Here is a 15,910-nt window from a genome sequence, read left to right as displayed (position 1 = left end):
ATATGGTCACTAACACATGTAGTGGACAATGGGGGAAACATACTGAGCCATGTTGCTTTTTGTGGTAAATACAATATAAGTTGCTCCTCTAAAATGTATGAAAAAATGATCAAGAATATTCCATTACAGATGCTTAAATTAGTAAGTGAACATCTGAAATATTCAAGTATAATACCTAAACTACAAGAACTTATTATAGAAAATGTAAGCATTGTTGACAGAAAATGTTCAAACAAATTCTTAAGAGACTGTTTAGTACATCAATGTTTCCCAGGACCGGTATTAAGGAATTATATTTTTCGTCATTATGAGAAGAAAGAAGTGTGTAAAATTAGGACCAATTTTCTTTCATTTCCTGTTAATCCTAAATGTAAAGAGATACACTTTAAAATTCTGAATCATATATATCCAACAAAAGAATTTTTAAGAATGAGATTTAATGTTGGGGATTCAAATTTATGTCAAATATGTAAGGTAGGGATAGAAACGGAACAAATTTTGGAATGATGCATTGAGATGGATGCAACAAAGAATACCTGTAAGGTTGATACTGTCGTGGGAATTTATTAAATTTGGGCTATTAATAAAGGATAAAAAGGTATCTTATGTAATTAATAATGTGTTGCTTTTGTTGAAATTTTATATACACAAATGTAAATCTTTCAAAATCCCTCCAAAATTAGTGGTTTTTAAGGAGGAATTTAAAGTATATTTGGAGACTGTGAGAAGGATGAAAAGTCCTAAAGCAGTGTATTTGTACTCCTTATTGGAAGACTTTGATTTTATTAATTGAATATTGTCCTACTCCCCTACTTTATATTTTTATTCGTTCATTTTTTCTTTTTTTTGTATTATTATTATTTATTTATTTATTTTTTATTTTTTATTTGCACCTTGGCTTCAATTTTTACTTGCCTGCTGATGAGAATATGTATATTGTAATGTAATATCTGTATGTACGCTCAGGTTTGTTTGTAAATCTGAAACTACGAATGCCTTTTTTGTTAATGTTCTATAAATATGGCAATAAAAAAAAAAAAGAAAAAAAAAAAAGTTCTGCTTCTCTGCTCCAGCTGTCCGCTCTATTCTTTCTTTCTCTTTCTCTTTCTCTTTCTCTTTCTCTTTCTCTTTCTCTTTCTCTTTCTCTTTCTCCCTCTCTCTCTCTCTCTCTCTCTCTCTCTCTCTCTCTCTCTCTCTCTCTCGCATTGATTACTCTGAGTCTGATCCAAAGCGTTTGGCGGAGGCGCGGAGAGCGCGCGAGTCATGACTTATTAGAGATTTAATTATCAAATGGCGGATTCACAAATGATCGCTTTAGTACATTCGGCAGGCAATTATACAACAATGATATTAAATAGTGGGGTAAAATCGGCTGCCAGGCCACCGGGAATTGTCCCGGTTCTCCCGGTGTCCAGTCCGCGCCTGATTTCCACAGACACGCAGAATGTGGAAGTCATATATTGCATTTTTGTGGCTTAATATTCACAGACACTAGTCCATGTCATGTTTTGATTCAAGTGTACTGACCTACTTTTGATTTAGTCATCCAAAATGTGGCATATTCCGTCCGCGTTAGGCATTCCGTTTTTATGACTGGATTCTACGAACCAGACTGTGTTTCCGCATCCCGGGAATTATTAGAGCGTATGTCTCAGAATAGTCAGTGCAATTTGGGAAAGAAATCAGTTAAATCTGTATGTGGATGTGTGTAAATATTCAAATGTAATCCCCTTTGTAATCGTTAAAAATTTCATAAGTAACTGTAATTTAATTACTCATTTTTTCGTAGTAACTGTAACTAATTACAGTTACAATAATTTTGTAATTAAATTACGTAACGCCGTTACATGTAACTAGTTACTCCCCAACACTGGCTATTTGTTATGTTACTTTAAAATGACACACCATCTTAAAGGGTTAGTTCACCCAAAAATCGAATTTGTAATTAATTACTCACCCTCATGATTTCCAAAACCTGTAAGACCTTAGTTAGACCTCAAAACACAAATTAAAATATTGTAGATTCAATTCGGGAGTAATTAGAAACAAATATCATTAAGAATCAAAGCTTCTTGAATCACGGTTCTGAGATGGTCCTTTACTAGATTGAAAAAGTCTGTTTTTGTGCACAAAAAGTATTTGTTGCTTTATGAAAGTCATTACATTTGCCAAGTATGGTAACCCATACTCGGAATTGGTGGTCTGCATTTGTCCCATCCAAGCGCACACACACACTTACATTGTATTCATTAATTTAGCAGATGCTTTTATTTTACACACAGCAGTAAGAAGTGAAAACACCATGAACACACACACACAGAGCAGTGGGCATCTATATATATCCAGCACCCAAGAAGCAACTGGGGGTTCAGTGCCTAGCTTGCAGTCACTTCAGCCATGGATCTTGAAGGTGACTCCTGCGAGCTTGATTCTGCTGCCCGTGCCTGGAGAATGGTTTCATTTGCTGGCCCAGCTGTTCTGCCAAAGATCTCTTCCATTGCAGTGGTCCACTGTCCTTTTTGTTCCAGGCAGCCCCGAACAAAAATCTGCATGGGTGTCTGGTGTTGTTCCGTTCTCAGCCCATGGTTATTCCACTGTCGAGTAAAGGCTGATAACATTTACATTTATTCATTTATCTGACGCTTTTATCCAAAGCGACTTACAATTGCTATATATGTCAGAGGTCGCACGGCTCTGGAGCAACTAGGAGTTAAGTGTCTTGCTCAGGGACACATTGGTGTCTCACAGTGGATTCGAACCCGGGTCTCTCACACCAAAGACATGTGTCTTATCCACTACGTCAACACCACCCTCATAAACGCCTGTTGATCCTCAGCACATAGACAAAGTGAAGAGCCCAGAGATGCATTTCATTATCTAGGTCCAAGATACCTTCAGCCTCCAGAAAGTGGAAGAGATTACAATAAACATTAGTCAACCACGTCACCCCAGAGCCTCTCAATTCTTTGGTTGTGAACGCTCCTGCCTCTTATTACGCTGCCTCTCTGTGAGCCCCTGAAAAGGTTCATCATCAAACAGACATCACTGTTTACTCCTCCATGATCTGTTCGGACCCTAGAAGGCACTCCAAGTCAAGTCACCTTTATTTATATAGTGCTTTAAACAAAAAAAAAAAGATTGTGTCAAAGCAACTGAACAACATTCATTAGGAAAACAGTGTCAATAATGCAAAATGATACAACCCGAATTCCGGAAAAGTTGGGACGTTTTTTAAATTGTAATAAAATGAAAACTAAAAGACTTTCAAATCACATGAGCCAATATTTTATTCACAATAGAACATAGATAACATAGCAAATGTTTAAACTGAGAAAGTTTACAATTTTATGCACAAAATGAGCTCATTTCAATTTTGATTTCTGCTACAGGTCTCAAAATAGTTGGGACGGGGCATGTTTACCATGGTGTAGCATCTCCTTTTCTTTTCAAAACAGTTTGAAGACGTCTGGGCATTGAGGCTATGAGTTGCTGGAGTTTTGCTGTTGGAATTTGGTCCCATTCTTGCCTTATATAGATTTCCAGCTGCTGAAGAGTTCGTGGTCGTCTTTGACGTATTTTTCGTTTAATGATGCGCCAAATGTTCTCTATAGGTGAAAGATCTGGACTGCAGGCAGGCCAGGTTAGCACCCGGACTCTTCTACGACGAAGCCATGCTGTTGTTATAGCTGCAGTATGTGGTTTTGCATTGTCCTGCTGAAATAAACAAGGCCTTCCCTGAAATAGACGTTGTTTGGAGGGAAGCATATGTTGCTCTAAAACCTTTATATACCTTTCAGCATTCACAGAGCCTTCCAAAACATGCAAGCTGCCCATACCGTATGCACTTATGCACCCCCATACCATCAGAGATGCTGGCTTTTGAACTGAACGCTGATAACATGCTGGAAGGTCTCCCTCCTCTTTAGCCCGGAGGACACGGCGTCCGTGATTTCCAACAAGAATGTCAAATTTGGACTCGTCTGACCATAAAACACTATTCCACTTTGAAATAGTCCATTTTAAATGAGCCTTGGCCCACAGGACACGACGGCGCTTCTGGACCATGTTCACATATGGCTTCCTTTTTGCATGATAGAGCTTTAGTTGGCATCTGCTGATGGCACGGCGGATTGTGTTTACCGACAGTGGTTTCTGAAAGTATTCCTGGGCCCATTTAGTAATGTCATTGACACAATCATGCCGATGAGTGATGCAGTGTCCTCTGAGAGCCCGAAGACCACGGGCATCCAATAAAGGTCTCCGGCCTTGTCCCTTACGCACAGAGATTTCTCCAGTTTCTCTGAATCTTTTGATGATGTTATGCACTGTAGATGATGAGATTTGCAAAGCCTTTGCAATTTGACGTTGAGGAACATTGTTTTTAAAGTTTTCCACAATTTTTTTACGCAGTCTTTCACAGATTGGAGAGCCTCTGCCCATCTTTACTTCTGAGAGACCCTGCTTCTCTAAGACAAAGCTTTTATAGCTAATCATGTTACAGACCTGATATCAATTAACTTAATTAATCACTAGATGTTCTCCCAGCTGAATCTTTTCAAAACTGCTTGCTTTTTTAGCCATTTGTTGCCCCCGTGCCAACTTTTTTGAGACCTGTAGCAGGCATTAAATTTTAAATGAGCTAATTAAGTGGATAAAAGTGTACAATTTCTCAGTTTAAACATTTGCTACGTTATCTATGTTCTATTGTGAATAAAATATTGGCTCATGTGATTTGAAATTCCTTTAGTTTTCATTTTATTAAAATTTAATAAACGTCCCAACTTTTCCGGAATTCGGGTTGTAGTTAAAGGCAGTTCATCAATTAATTCAGTGATGTCATCTCTGTTCAGTTAAATAGTGTCTGTGCATTTATTTGCAATCAAGTCAACGATATCGCTGTAGATGAAGTGTCCCCAACTAAGCAAGCCAGAGGCGACAGCGGCAAGGAACCAAAACTCCATCGGTGACAGAATGGAGAAATAAACCTTGGGAGAAACCAGGCTCAGTTGGGGGGCCAGTTCTCCTCTGACCAGACGAAATCAGTAGTTCAATTCCAGGCTGCAGCAAAGTCAGATTGTGCAGAAGAATCATCTGTTTCCTGTGGTCTTGTCCTGGTGCTCCTCTGAGACAAGGTCTTTACAGGGGATCTGTATCTGGGGCTGTAGTTGACCTGGTCTCCGCTGACTCCATACCTGGCCACAGCATTCAAAAAGCTATTCATTACTGTGCTGCTGCGGTTGTTGTTGTTCGAGGCACGAAGAAAAACTATAAGACGACTGTATCTATGCCATCTATACCACCGTGAATGACAATTCTCCATCTAAAAAATAAGAGAAATATAAATAAATATGACATTAAGACAAGCGTCAAGTTATTGAATTGCCTTACTTTCTAAAAGTTCACAGTATTTTTTTTTTTGGATACCATGAAAGCTACCAGCATTCTTTTTAATTCATTCTTTTGTGTTCAAAGAAAAACTCATACTGATGTTAAATAAGTTAAGAATGAGTACATGTGACTAATTTCATTTCAGTCAACCATCCCTTTAACATTTTTTCCAGAAACTCTTTAGTTTGCCTTAGCAACTGCAGGTAAGCAACTGCAAACTGCAGGTTTGCCTTATACAACATTAGGAAGATTAGACCCTTCCTGTCAGAGCAAGCAACCCAACTTCTTGTCCAAGCTCTTGTTCTCTCCAGACTGGACTATTGTAATGCTCTCCTGGCGGGCCTTCCTGCATGTACTGTCAAGCCTCTGCAATTGATTCAGAATGCAGCAGCGAGGGTTGTCTTCAATGAGCCAAAGAAAGCTCACGTTACTCCGCTCCTCATCAGGTTACACTGGCTACCAGTAGCTGCTCGCATCAAATTCAAGGTACTGATGCTAGCCTACAAGACGACCACTGGCACGGCACCAACTTACCTAAACTCATTGGTTAAATCTTATGTGCCCTCCAGAAGTTTGCGCTCTGCAAGTGATCGACGCCTTGTGGTACCATCCCAAAGAAGTTCAAAATCACTCTCAAGGACCTTTTCCTGGACTGTCCCCAGCTGGTGGAATGACCTCCCAATCTCAATTCGTACAGCTGAGTCTTTACTCATTTTCAAGAAACAGCTAAAGACTCATCTTTTTCGCCTGCACTTAACCAACTAACACTAGCACTTTTCCTTTTCTTGTCTTTTAATTAAAAAAAAAAAAAAAAAAAAAAAAAAAAACCTACCTATGCGTTCTATACTAGACTAACTGAGACTTGTCATGGCACTTGTATACTGTTGTTGTTCTCTTGTTGACCTGACTGCTTCTGTTGTTCTCATTTGTAAGTCGCTTTGGATAAAAGCGTCTGCTAAATGATTAAATGTAAATGTAAATGTAGTTTACACAGTACTCACAAAACACTACCACTGCCACAGTAATACTTTTCTTTAGCCTTAGAAAGGGCAGAATTATGAGGTTGATGTATCTTTTTGCCAGGGACAAAGTATGACAGGTTCATCATACACAAATCTTGTTTAGTTAATCTCTTTGAATGGATAAAAACTATGGATGTGCAATATTACATCAACATTTTCTTGGGTTTTATCTTTAATGATAATTAGATGAAATCTTACGGAGTGTGTTATTGTGCTGGTACCTTGACTTTTTTTCCATAATTCTCTTTAATTTAATCAAATTCAATTAGACACAATAGTGTTGTAAGTGAAATAAAGTAAAGAAAAAAAAAAGTTTGCAATGCAGAGGAAACGGATATCTACCTTATCAATTTGTGGTTGCCATCAAGGTGCCACAGGGAGTTTGGACAAGCAACACTGTACAGCCTTCTGTGTGGTCTTTGTGACATGGCCCGTAGTGGCGCTACCCTTGGGTTAATTCGAACCAAGCTCCTGCGTACTCTTGTCTTTGTACACACATTCCATCTGCCCGTAACTGCGCCCTGACAGCCTCCGATCCCAGCTTGTCATTTCCATCCACAACGTTGGTAATCACATTGAGGTCAACATCAGTTATTTCAGAATACAATTAACTTGTCTGCTTCTGGTGCAGTGATCAGCCTCCTTCTCACCCATGCAATGATTCTTTGCATTGTTTCTAGTCTTTAAAAAAAAAGCCACTTTTATGTACTGAATTTTCAGGATGCAAAAAGGTTCATCAATATAAAAATTTAGAATAGAATAAGAACATTCAATTTAATGGGCTAAAGAAAGCCCACAAATCTAAGGTTCAAAAACAAGGGTGTGTAAACTCAGTCCTAGAAAGTCACTATCCAGCAGAGTTTAGCTCAAATTGCAATAAACCTTCCTGGAAGTTTCCAGGATGCTGTTGAGGGCTTGATTATCTGAATCAGGTGTGTTTAATTGGGGTTAGAGCAAAAAGGTCGCAGGACAGCGCCCATGTTTTACATAACCTGAAACAAAGCAATCTTTACCTCACTAAAGTTGACTGTAAAACACCAGAATTTTCTGTCAGCTGTCGAGTACAATTGTTCAGCTTCTGTTAACAACGCAAAATAAAATTTCTCCTGGTCACCTTGATGTCAATCAACCGAATTATTAAAATGACAATCGAACTCGGAGATAAACTAGTCTGGTCTTAGTCAGGTCATCATTGATTGGATGAGAACAGTTCAAACTTATTGGTTACAGAAATCAGTGGGCGTGGCTCATTATACTATTATTCAAGTTTATTTGTATAGCGCTTTTTACAATACAAATCGAAGCAAAACACCGTAAATAACGCGCGCTTGCTCTTGAGGAGGTTGAGGAGGTTAGAGCAGGAGAGGCTCTTGACGGCAGGTGTGACGGTCTGAGAGATGGCAGAGGGAAGTGATGTATCAGGAAGTGAAATCGGAATGGAAGTAGGTGCCAGTGGCGGGGAAAATGAAAACGATGGTATATGGCATACTCAGAAAGTTAGGCAAAAACGTATAAAGACTAGAAAGTTAACTGAATCTTCCCAGTCTGATAAAGATGAGGTACACAGTGCGGGAGTAGTAGAAGTAACAACGGAGTTTAAAGTAGTTGTGAAATTGATTAAAGAGGGCGAGTCGTTTAGTAAATGGAATCTGGTTAAGCTTACAAAGGAGATAAACACACTGGTTGGAAAAGTGAAATGTGCGAAAGTCTTGTGGGACAGGTCTTTGTTAATCATCTGTAATGATGCCAAACACAAAGAGAGAGCACTCAGTCTGAGTAAAGTTTTAGGTGAAAATGTGAGTGGAAAATTGCTTGACAGTGAAAAGTATTTGCGTGGTGTCATTACAGGCATTCCACCTGAGGTCCCAGTTGAAGGAATTAAATCCAATGTATCGGGAGGAAAGGTTGTAGAAGTTAGACGACTAAAAATGAACAGAAATGGGGAAAGGAGTGATAGTTTTTCAGTCATGTTGAAGTGAGGGTTCTACCAGATAAAGTCTGTGTTGGTTACATAAGTTATGGTGTTCGGCTGTTTATTCCTCCACCACCTCCACCACGATGTTTTAAATGTCAAAAGTTTGGACATGTCGCGGCAGTATGTAAGGGGAAGCAGAGGTGTTGGAGATGTGCCGGGGATTATGAATATGGGAAATGTGAGGAAGGAGCTGCCTTAATGTTGTAACTGTGGAGGTGAACATAGCTCAGCTTACAGGGGATGTACAGTTAGCAAAAGAGCTGAAGAAGTTAAAGAAGGTTAAAATCCAAACTGGGGTCTCATTTGCAGAAGCGGCTAGGAAAATACCTGCTCCGCCAACTGTACAGGTGAATAAAAGCAGCTCACCTCGGTTTTAAAAATACTATCTGGGAATTAGTGGAAGAGAGATTAAATTAGTCAATTTTCATCCCAACCTCAAACATGGAGTGGTGCACCATCTGTCTCATGATAATTATTCTCCAGTGGAATGCGAGAAGTCTCATCAGCTATGGTCAAGAGTTTAAGAAGTACATGTCTGATTTGGGAGATAGGCCCCATATAATATGTATTCAGGAGACATGGCTCAAACCTCAGTTAGATTTTATTATTAAAGGTTACACGGCAATAAGAAATTATAGGAAGGATAGACAAGGTGGGGGAGTAGCAACATTTGTTCAAGATGGTCTGAGGTACAAAGTTGAAAATATGGGGCAGGAGTATAAATCAGTAGTTGTTAAAATCTGGATAGGTATTGATCAAGTTTCAGTGGTTAATTTTTATAATCCTAGTAAGAGGTTGAGTATTGAGGATCTAGGTGCTGTAAGTGGACAGATTCAAGGAAAGATTGTGTGGTGCGGTGATTTTAATTCTTATAATGTATTATGGGGAAGCCTGAATACAGATGCAAATGATGTGATTATTAAGGAGTTCCTTGAATTGAATTTGCTTGTTTGTGTTAATGATGGTAGAGGTACAAGATATGATTGCTGTAGAAACACAGAGTTATTTGGATTTAACATTTATATCGAGTGGAGTGGCAGATATTGCATCATGGGAGGTGTTAAGTGACTTACCTATGGGTAGTGATCACTTCCCCATAATTGTAACAGTGGAATTGATGTAATTAAAGAAGATGAAGTGCGGGTACCGAGATGGAGGTTAGATAAAGCCAACTGGGAATTATTTCAAGCTTTAGCTGAGAGGAAGTGTGATGAATGGCGCCGACGAGAAGATGGCGCCGTTGTGTGTGGCTTGCCGTTGGACGCCTGGTCCAGTCCTTAGTTTGTTTGTTTTATGCTGTTTGATCTTTTATCTAACACAATGCGCTTCCTCAATATTGATATATGACAGACTAACTCTTTTAAGTTTGCAAACTAGTACAAACGATCTGATATATCAAGCACGAAACGGCTCATCTCATTCATCTCCGTTTCTGACGTCCATACCTGGCTACCTGCGCCGCTGGCCGTGTTCTCTACCGGTGAGGAGGCGTAGGAGAAAACGCGGAAGACGGGGTGGCTTTGCCGTTAAGTTGAAGCATTTCCTGGCTCAACAACAACAACAACTAGAGTCGCGTCGATCCTTTCTGGGTTTCCATGTGAAGGGTTTGGTCGGCGATTTCTCCATTCGCTGGCGCTCTCTGGACCCAGTGTATCAATGGAATAAGAACACTTCAATGATTATGGCTGAAGCTGCTCCGCTACCTGCCTACGGCTCGCCTCGTTTTCACCGCGCTGGAGTTTGTGTGAGTAATCTTCAAAATTTTTCTCGGATTCGGAATTCGGAGTCGACTGAAAATCTACCTGGTCTAAGGATGGCGTTGCTAAATGCCAGATCAGTGGTAAATAAGACTGCTATTATTAATGACTTCTTCTCCTCGCGGGACCTTGATTTTTTATTTATTACTGAAAGCTGGCTTACAAATGGGGACTTAAGTCCGTTTTCTGATCTTTTGCCACAAAACTGTTTGTTTTTTAATGCACCACGTACAACAGGCCGTGGTGGAGGACTGATCTCTATTTTTAAAGACAGATTTTCTTGCAGCCAAACTATGTTTCATGCTTATCAGAGTTTTGAACTGCAGTTGTTTACATTTGATCTGAATGGTCCACTACTGGTTGCTTTGATATACCGTCCTCCTAAGCACAATATACATTTTTTAAACGAGTTTGCAGACTTCTTGGGGGAATTTTTACCCAAATTTGATAAACTGTTAATCCTTGGTGATTTCAACATCCATGTGTGTTGCACAACGGACTCATTATCTAAAGAATTTTCTAATCTGATAAATGCCTTTGATTTCATTCAGTATGTGAATGTCCCGACTCATCAGTCGGGACATACTCTTGACCTTGTGCTTTCTTATGGCATTTCACTTTACGAGCTTGAAGTAACTGAAAATGGGTTTTCTGACCATAAAACTGTTATGTTTTCTGTTCCCTGGGTATCAACTTGTACTAAAGTTACTAAATGTGTCCGTAAATCTAGAATAATTACTCCATCTACTAGCTTATCCTTTTCATTAGCTTTCTGTGATGCTGTTCAAACAGTTGACATAAGTCAGTGTGATCTGAGTCCAGATGAGCTCCTACTTAAATTTAACTCGACTTCTTTGATTATTTTGGATTCAATTGCTCCTGTAAAGACTTTAAAACTTAAACCTAGATCTGAACCCTGGATTGACGATAACGTTCGCGCCTCGAGGCAGCTCTGTAGACGGGCGGAGCGAAAGTGGAAAAAGGACCGGCTCCAGATTTCGCTGGAATTATTAAGAGATTCATTATTTAATTATCAGAAGGCACTGAAAGAATCAAAATCAAGGTATTTTGCAGACATTATCAATAATAATTTCCATAGGCCCAAAACTCTTTTTACTGTTTTTAACACTGTTGTCAACCCAACGGTATCAAAGTACCCTGCTGTGTCAAAAACAATGTGTGAGGATTTTTTGAGATTCTTTGTTGAAAAGATTAATTCTATTAGACGGGGGATATCTCACCCTGATTCTGATCCGTCCATCTACTCTGTTTGTTGTGCAGAGTTTAGTCAATTCAAACCTATTTCTTTTGAATATCTCCAAGAAATAGTATGCCGGCTTAAGCCGTCAGGCTCTACCGTTGACATCTTGCCTCCTTATTTCCTGAAACAAGTTTTTGATGTAGTGGGTCCATATCTTGTGACTTTGATTAACCGATGCTTTGAAACTAGTTCTGTACCTGATGCGTTAAAACATGCTACAGTATATCCTTTGCTCAAGAGACATAATTTAGATCCTACTGTTTTAGAAAACTATAGACCAATTTCAAATTTGTCTTTTATTACAAAGATCCTCGAGAAAACAGTGCTTCTACAATTGCAGAGTTTTTTAGATGAAAATAAGATATTTGAGGTTTTTCAATCAGGTTTTCGAAAATTCCACTCTACAGAGACTGCACTCCTGAAGGTTTTAAATGATATTCTACTTGCTGGCGACTCTGGAAACCATTCTGTGCTTGTGCTCCTAGATTTGAGTGCGGCGTTTGACACTGTTGACCATGCAGTCCTTCTTACTCGCCTGGAGCACTGCGCAGGCATAACAGGAAACGCTCTTGAATGGTTCAATTCATATCTTTTAAATAGACGTTTTAATGTTAATATGGGTGAACACTCATCTGAGTCAGCTCCTTTAGCATGTGGTGTACCTCAGGGTTCCATCTTAGCTCCGATTCTTTTTTCTTTGTATATGCTACCATTGGGTTCTATTTTTAGGAAACATGGTCTGTCATTTCACTGCTATGCAGATGACACTCAAATATATTTGCCCTTAAAAAAGAGTTCCAATGGCTTAGAAGCACTCATGACTTGTTTGACTGATGTAAAAGCCTGGCTGTCTTTAAATTTTCTTAATTTTAATGAGAGTAAAACTGAGATAATAGTATTCGGTCCTTCAGACTCTGTTAGTTCACCAAAAATAAATTTGGGTGAGTTATCTTCCTCTGTAAAACCTTGGGTTAAAAATTTAGGGGTTATTTTTGATGATAAGCTGAAATTTGACAAACACATCAATACTGTGGTTAGATCATGTTTCTTTCAGCTTAGACTACTAGCTAAAGTTAAACCCATTTTGACGAGTAAAAACTTTGAACAATTGATCCATGCTTTCATTACGACGAGACTGGATTACTGTAACTCACTATATTTTGGGATTAGCCAGTCAGCTTTATCCCGGTTACAAATAGTTCAAAATGCAGCAGCTAGACTCTTAACCAGGACTAAAAAACGGGAGCATGTTACACCAGTTTTACGTTCTTTGCACTGGTTGCCCGTGCGTTATCGAGTACATTTCAAACTTATTCTTTTGGTGTTTAAATCATTAAATGGTCTGGCCCCTCCGTATCTTTCGGAACTACTTACTGAGTATCGTCCTGTTCTTTCTCTCCGGTCATCTAACCAGAAGCTGCTATGTATCCCAAAGTCAAAGCTGAGGTGCAGAGGCGACCGGGCTTTTTCAGTAGCTGCCCCCAGATTATGGAATGCTTTACCTCTGTGTATTCGCTCTGTATCATCCTTATCTGTTTTTAAAACTATGCTAAAAACGCATCTTTTTGAATTAGCATATTCTAAGTGAGGAAGTGGTATTGAAATGTTTGTTTTATTATGATGTTTTTATTGCTTATTTGTTTTGTGCAATTGTCTATTACAATATGTGCAGCACATTGGACAACCTCGGTTGGGATAAATGGTGCTATATAAATAAATTTGACATTGACATTGACATTGACATGAATTAGATGAAAGATGTTTGAATGATGTGGATTACTTAACTCTGAATTTGTGTCTAATATTCTTCAGGTGGCTGAGGTCTCAATTCTAAAGACTGGGGGAAGAGGATTTAAAAAGTCTGTTCCATGGTGGAATGAGCAGTGTAGTGCTGCAATTAAATAGAGAAGGAAGGCATTTGAGCAGATAAGTAAGAATCATACACTTAAGGCTTTAGTCCAGTATAAGAGATCGCAGGCTGTTGTTAGAAAGACTGTTAGAGCTGCAAAAAAGGCTTTCTGGAGGGAATATTGTAATACAATTGGGAGAGAAACTAAGTTGTCAGATGTATGGGGAGTGATTAGGAAAATGAATGGTGTTAAAAGGAATTATTCTATGCCTGTTTTGCTTCGTAATGGTCAGACTGCTTTTAGTAATAAAGAAAAAGCAGAGTTGTTGGTGGAGACTTTAGTTAAAGTACACCGTTCTGAGAAATTGTCAGACACTGCCAAGTGCTGTAGAGAGGAGGCTTTAGCTGAAAATCCAGGAGTTATTGTTCGGAAAATAATTACAAGTCAGGATCTTGATGTGCCTTTTTCAATTTTTGAATTGAAGAAGGCTGTCTCTAATGTGAAGAAATCTACACCTGGCAAGGATGGTATTTGCTACTCTATGCTTGGACATTTAAGTGACAGGTCTCTTAATGTTGTCCTGAAGCTTTTCAATCTGGTTTGGGAAACAGGAAGGATTCCTGGTGTGTGGAAACAGGCAGTCATAGTGCCAGTGCTGAAGCCTGGTAAGAGTGCAAATGACCCTTCTAATTATAGGCCCATTGCGCTTACCTCACAATTAGGGAAAACGATGGAGAGAATAGTAACAGATAGGCTGACATATTATATGGAAAGTAAAAACTTGTTCTGCTCTTTTCAAAGTGGTTTTCGTAAGGGAAGAAATACGATGGACGTAATTCTATGTTTGGAGTCAGAAGTGAGAAAAGCCCAGACAAACAAAGAAATAGTGGTTGCTGTCCTTTTTGATATAGAGAAAGCTTACGATATGTTGTGGAAGGAGGGATTGTTGATGAAGTTTGAGAAACTTGGTATTGGAGGTAAGCTTTATAATTGGGTACTGGATTTTTTATTTGGAAGAGAAATTGAGGTTAGAGTTGGCACGGCCTATTCTAGTACATATGCTTTAGAGAATGGTACACCGCAAGGGAGCGTCTGCAGTCCAGTACTTTTCAACATAATGATAAATGACATTTTCGATCGAATTGATGGAAGTATAGGCAGGTCTTTATATGCAGATGACGGAGCCCTTTGGATGCGGGGACGTAATCTGAAGTACCTGGAAAAGAAGATGTAGGATGCAATCGTGGTGGTGGAGGAATGGGCTAATAAGTGGGGCTTTAGAATGTCCGTTACTAAAACCCAAGTTATTTGTTTTTCAAGACGACATAAAGGCATTACATTAAAACTTTATGAGCAAAAGTTGGAACAAGTGAGTGTTGTGAGGTTTTTGGCAGTTATATTTGACGAGAAACTTCCATGGAAGCAGCATATAGAGTATGTTCAAATTAAGTGTAAAAAAGTTAATAATTTGTTGAGGTGTTTGTCTGGTCAGAACTGGGGAGCTGCAAGAGGAGCATTGTTGAGGATTTACCAGACTCTCATGAGGTCTTCCCTTGATTATGGCTGTTTATCATATATGGGAGCAGCTGAAAGTCATTTGATTAGGTTGGACAGAGAACAATCACAAGGGTTACGTATTTGTTGTGGAGCTTTTAGATCGTCTCCTATTGCTGCTTTGCAGGTTGAGACTGGAGAACTTCCGATGCGGTTAAGGAGAGTTAAGCTAATGTATGCGTACTGGGTCAATCTCCAGGGTCATAGCTGTGTTCACCCAGCAAAAGCTGTGTTGAAGGATTGTTGGGAACATCAGAAGTCTTACTACTATAGCTTTGGCTGGATTTTAGATATTAAAGCCCAGAATGTAGGCCTGACGCAATTTAAGTTCAGTTCGACTGTACCATGTTCATCTATACCTCCATGGCTGTTTGTTATGCCAGTAGTGGACTTGCAGCTACAACTGGCATTGAAAAAGGAAAGTAGCGGTACCCCAGAATGGCTTGTTCAAAATTATTTTGAGCAGTTTAAAGAACACCTTGTACTGTATACTAATGGGTCTAAAGATCCCAACAATGGCAGAACAGGAGCGGCAGTGAATATTCCACACAATATAACATCAAAATTAAAAGAGGAACTTCTGATTATCTTGCAGTGTATACTGTTGAACTCACTGCCATTGCTTTAGCTCTTAATTGGTTGTTTATTAATTATATTGGGGCATAAACAGAGCTGTAGTTGCCTCAGACAGTCAAGCTGCATTATTGAGCATAAAAACAGGAAAGTCATGCAGACTAGATCTATTATACAAAATTTACCATATATTGTATCAGCTGCATAGTAAAGGTGTTCGTGTTCAGTTTGTTTGGGTCCCTGCCCATGTAGGTATTGATGGAAATGAAGAGGTGGATATTCTAGCTAAACAGGCTTTGAAATTGGATGAGGTTAACCTCAATGTCCCTCTATGCAAAGCTGAAGGGAAATCTATTATTCAGGAAAAAGTGATTGGGATGTGGCAAGAGCAGTGGGATAGTAATGACACTGGCAGACATCTTTACTGGGTGCAAAGAAATGTGGGAGGGGGTAGATCTAGGGATGGAAGTAGGAGAGAAGAGGCAGTGCTGACACGTTTAAGGATTGGCCATTCAGGTCTCAATAGATCT

This window comes from Carassius carassius, unplaced genomic scaffold, assembly GCF_963082965.1.
Source record: "Carassius carassius unplaced genomic scaffold, fCarCar2.1 SCAFFOLD_64, whole genome shotgun sequence".
NCBI classification, from domain to species: Eukaryota; Metazoa; Chordata; class Actinopteri; order Cypriniformes; family Cyprinidae; genus Carassius; species Carassius carassius.
Note: the sequence above shows the minus strand (reverse complement) of the source record.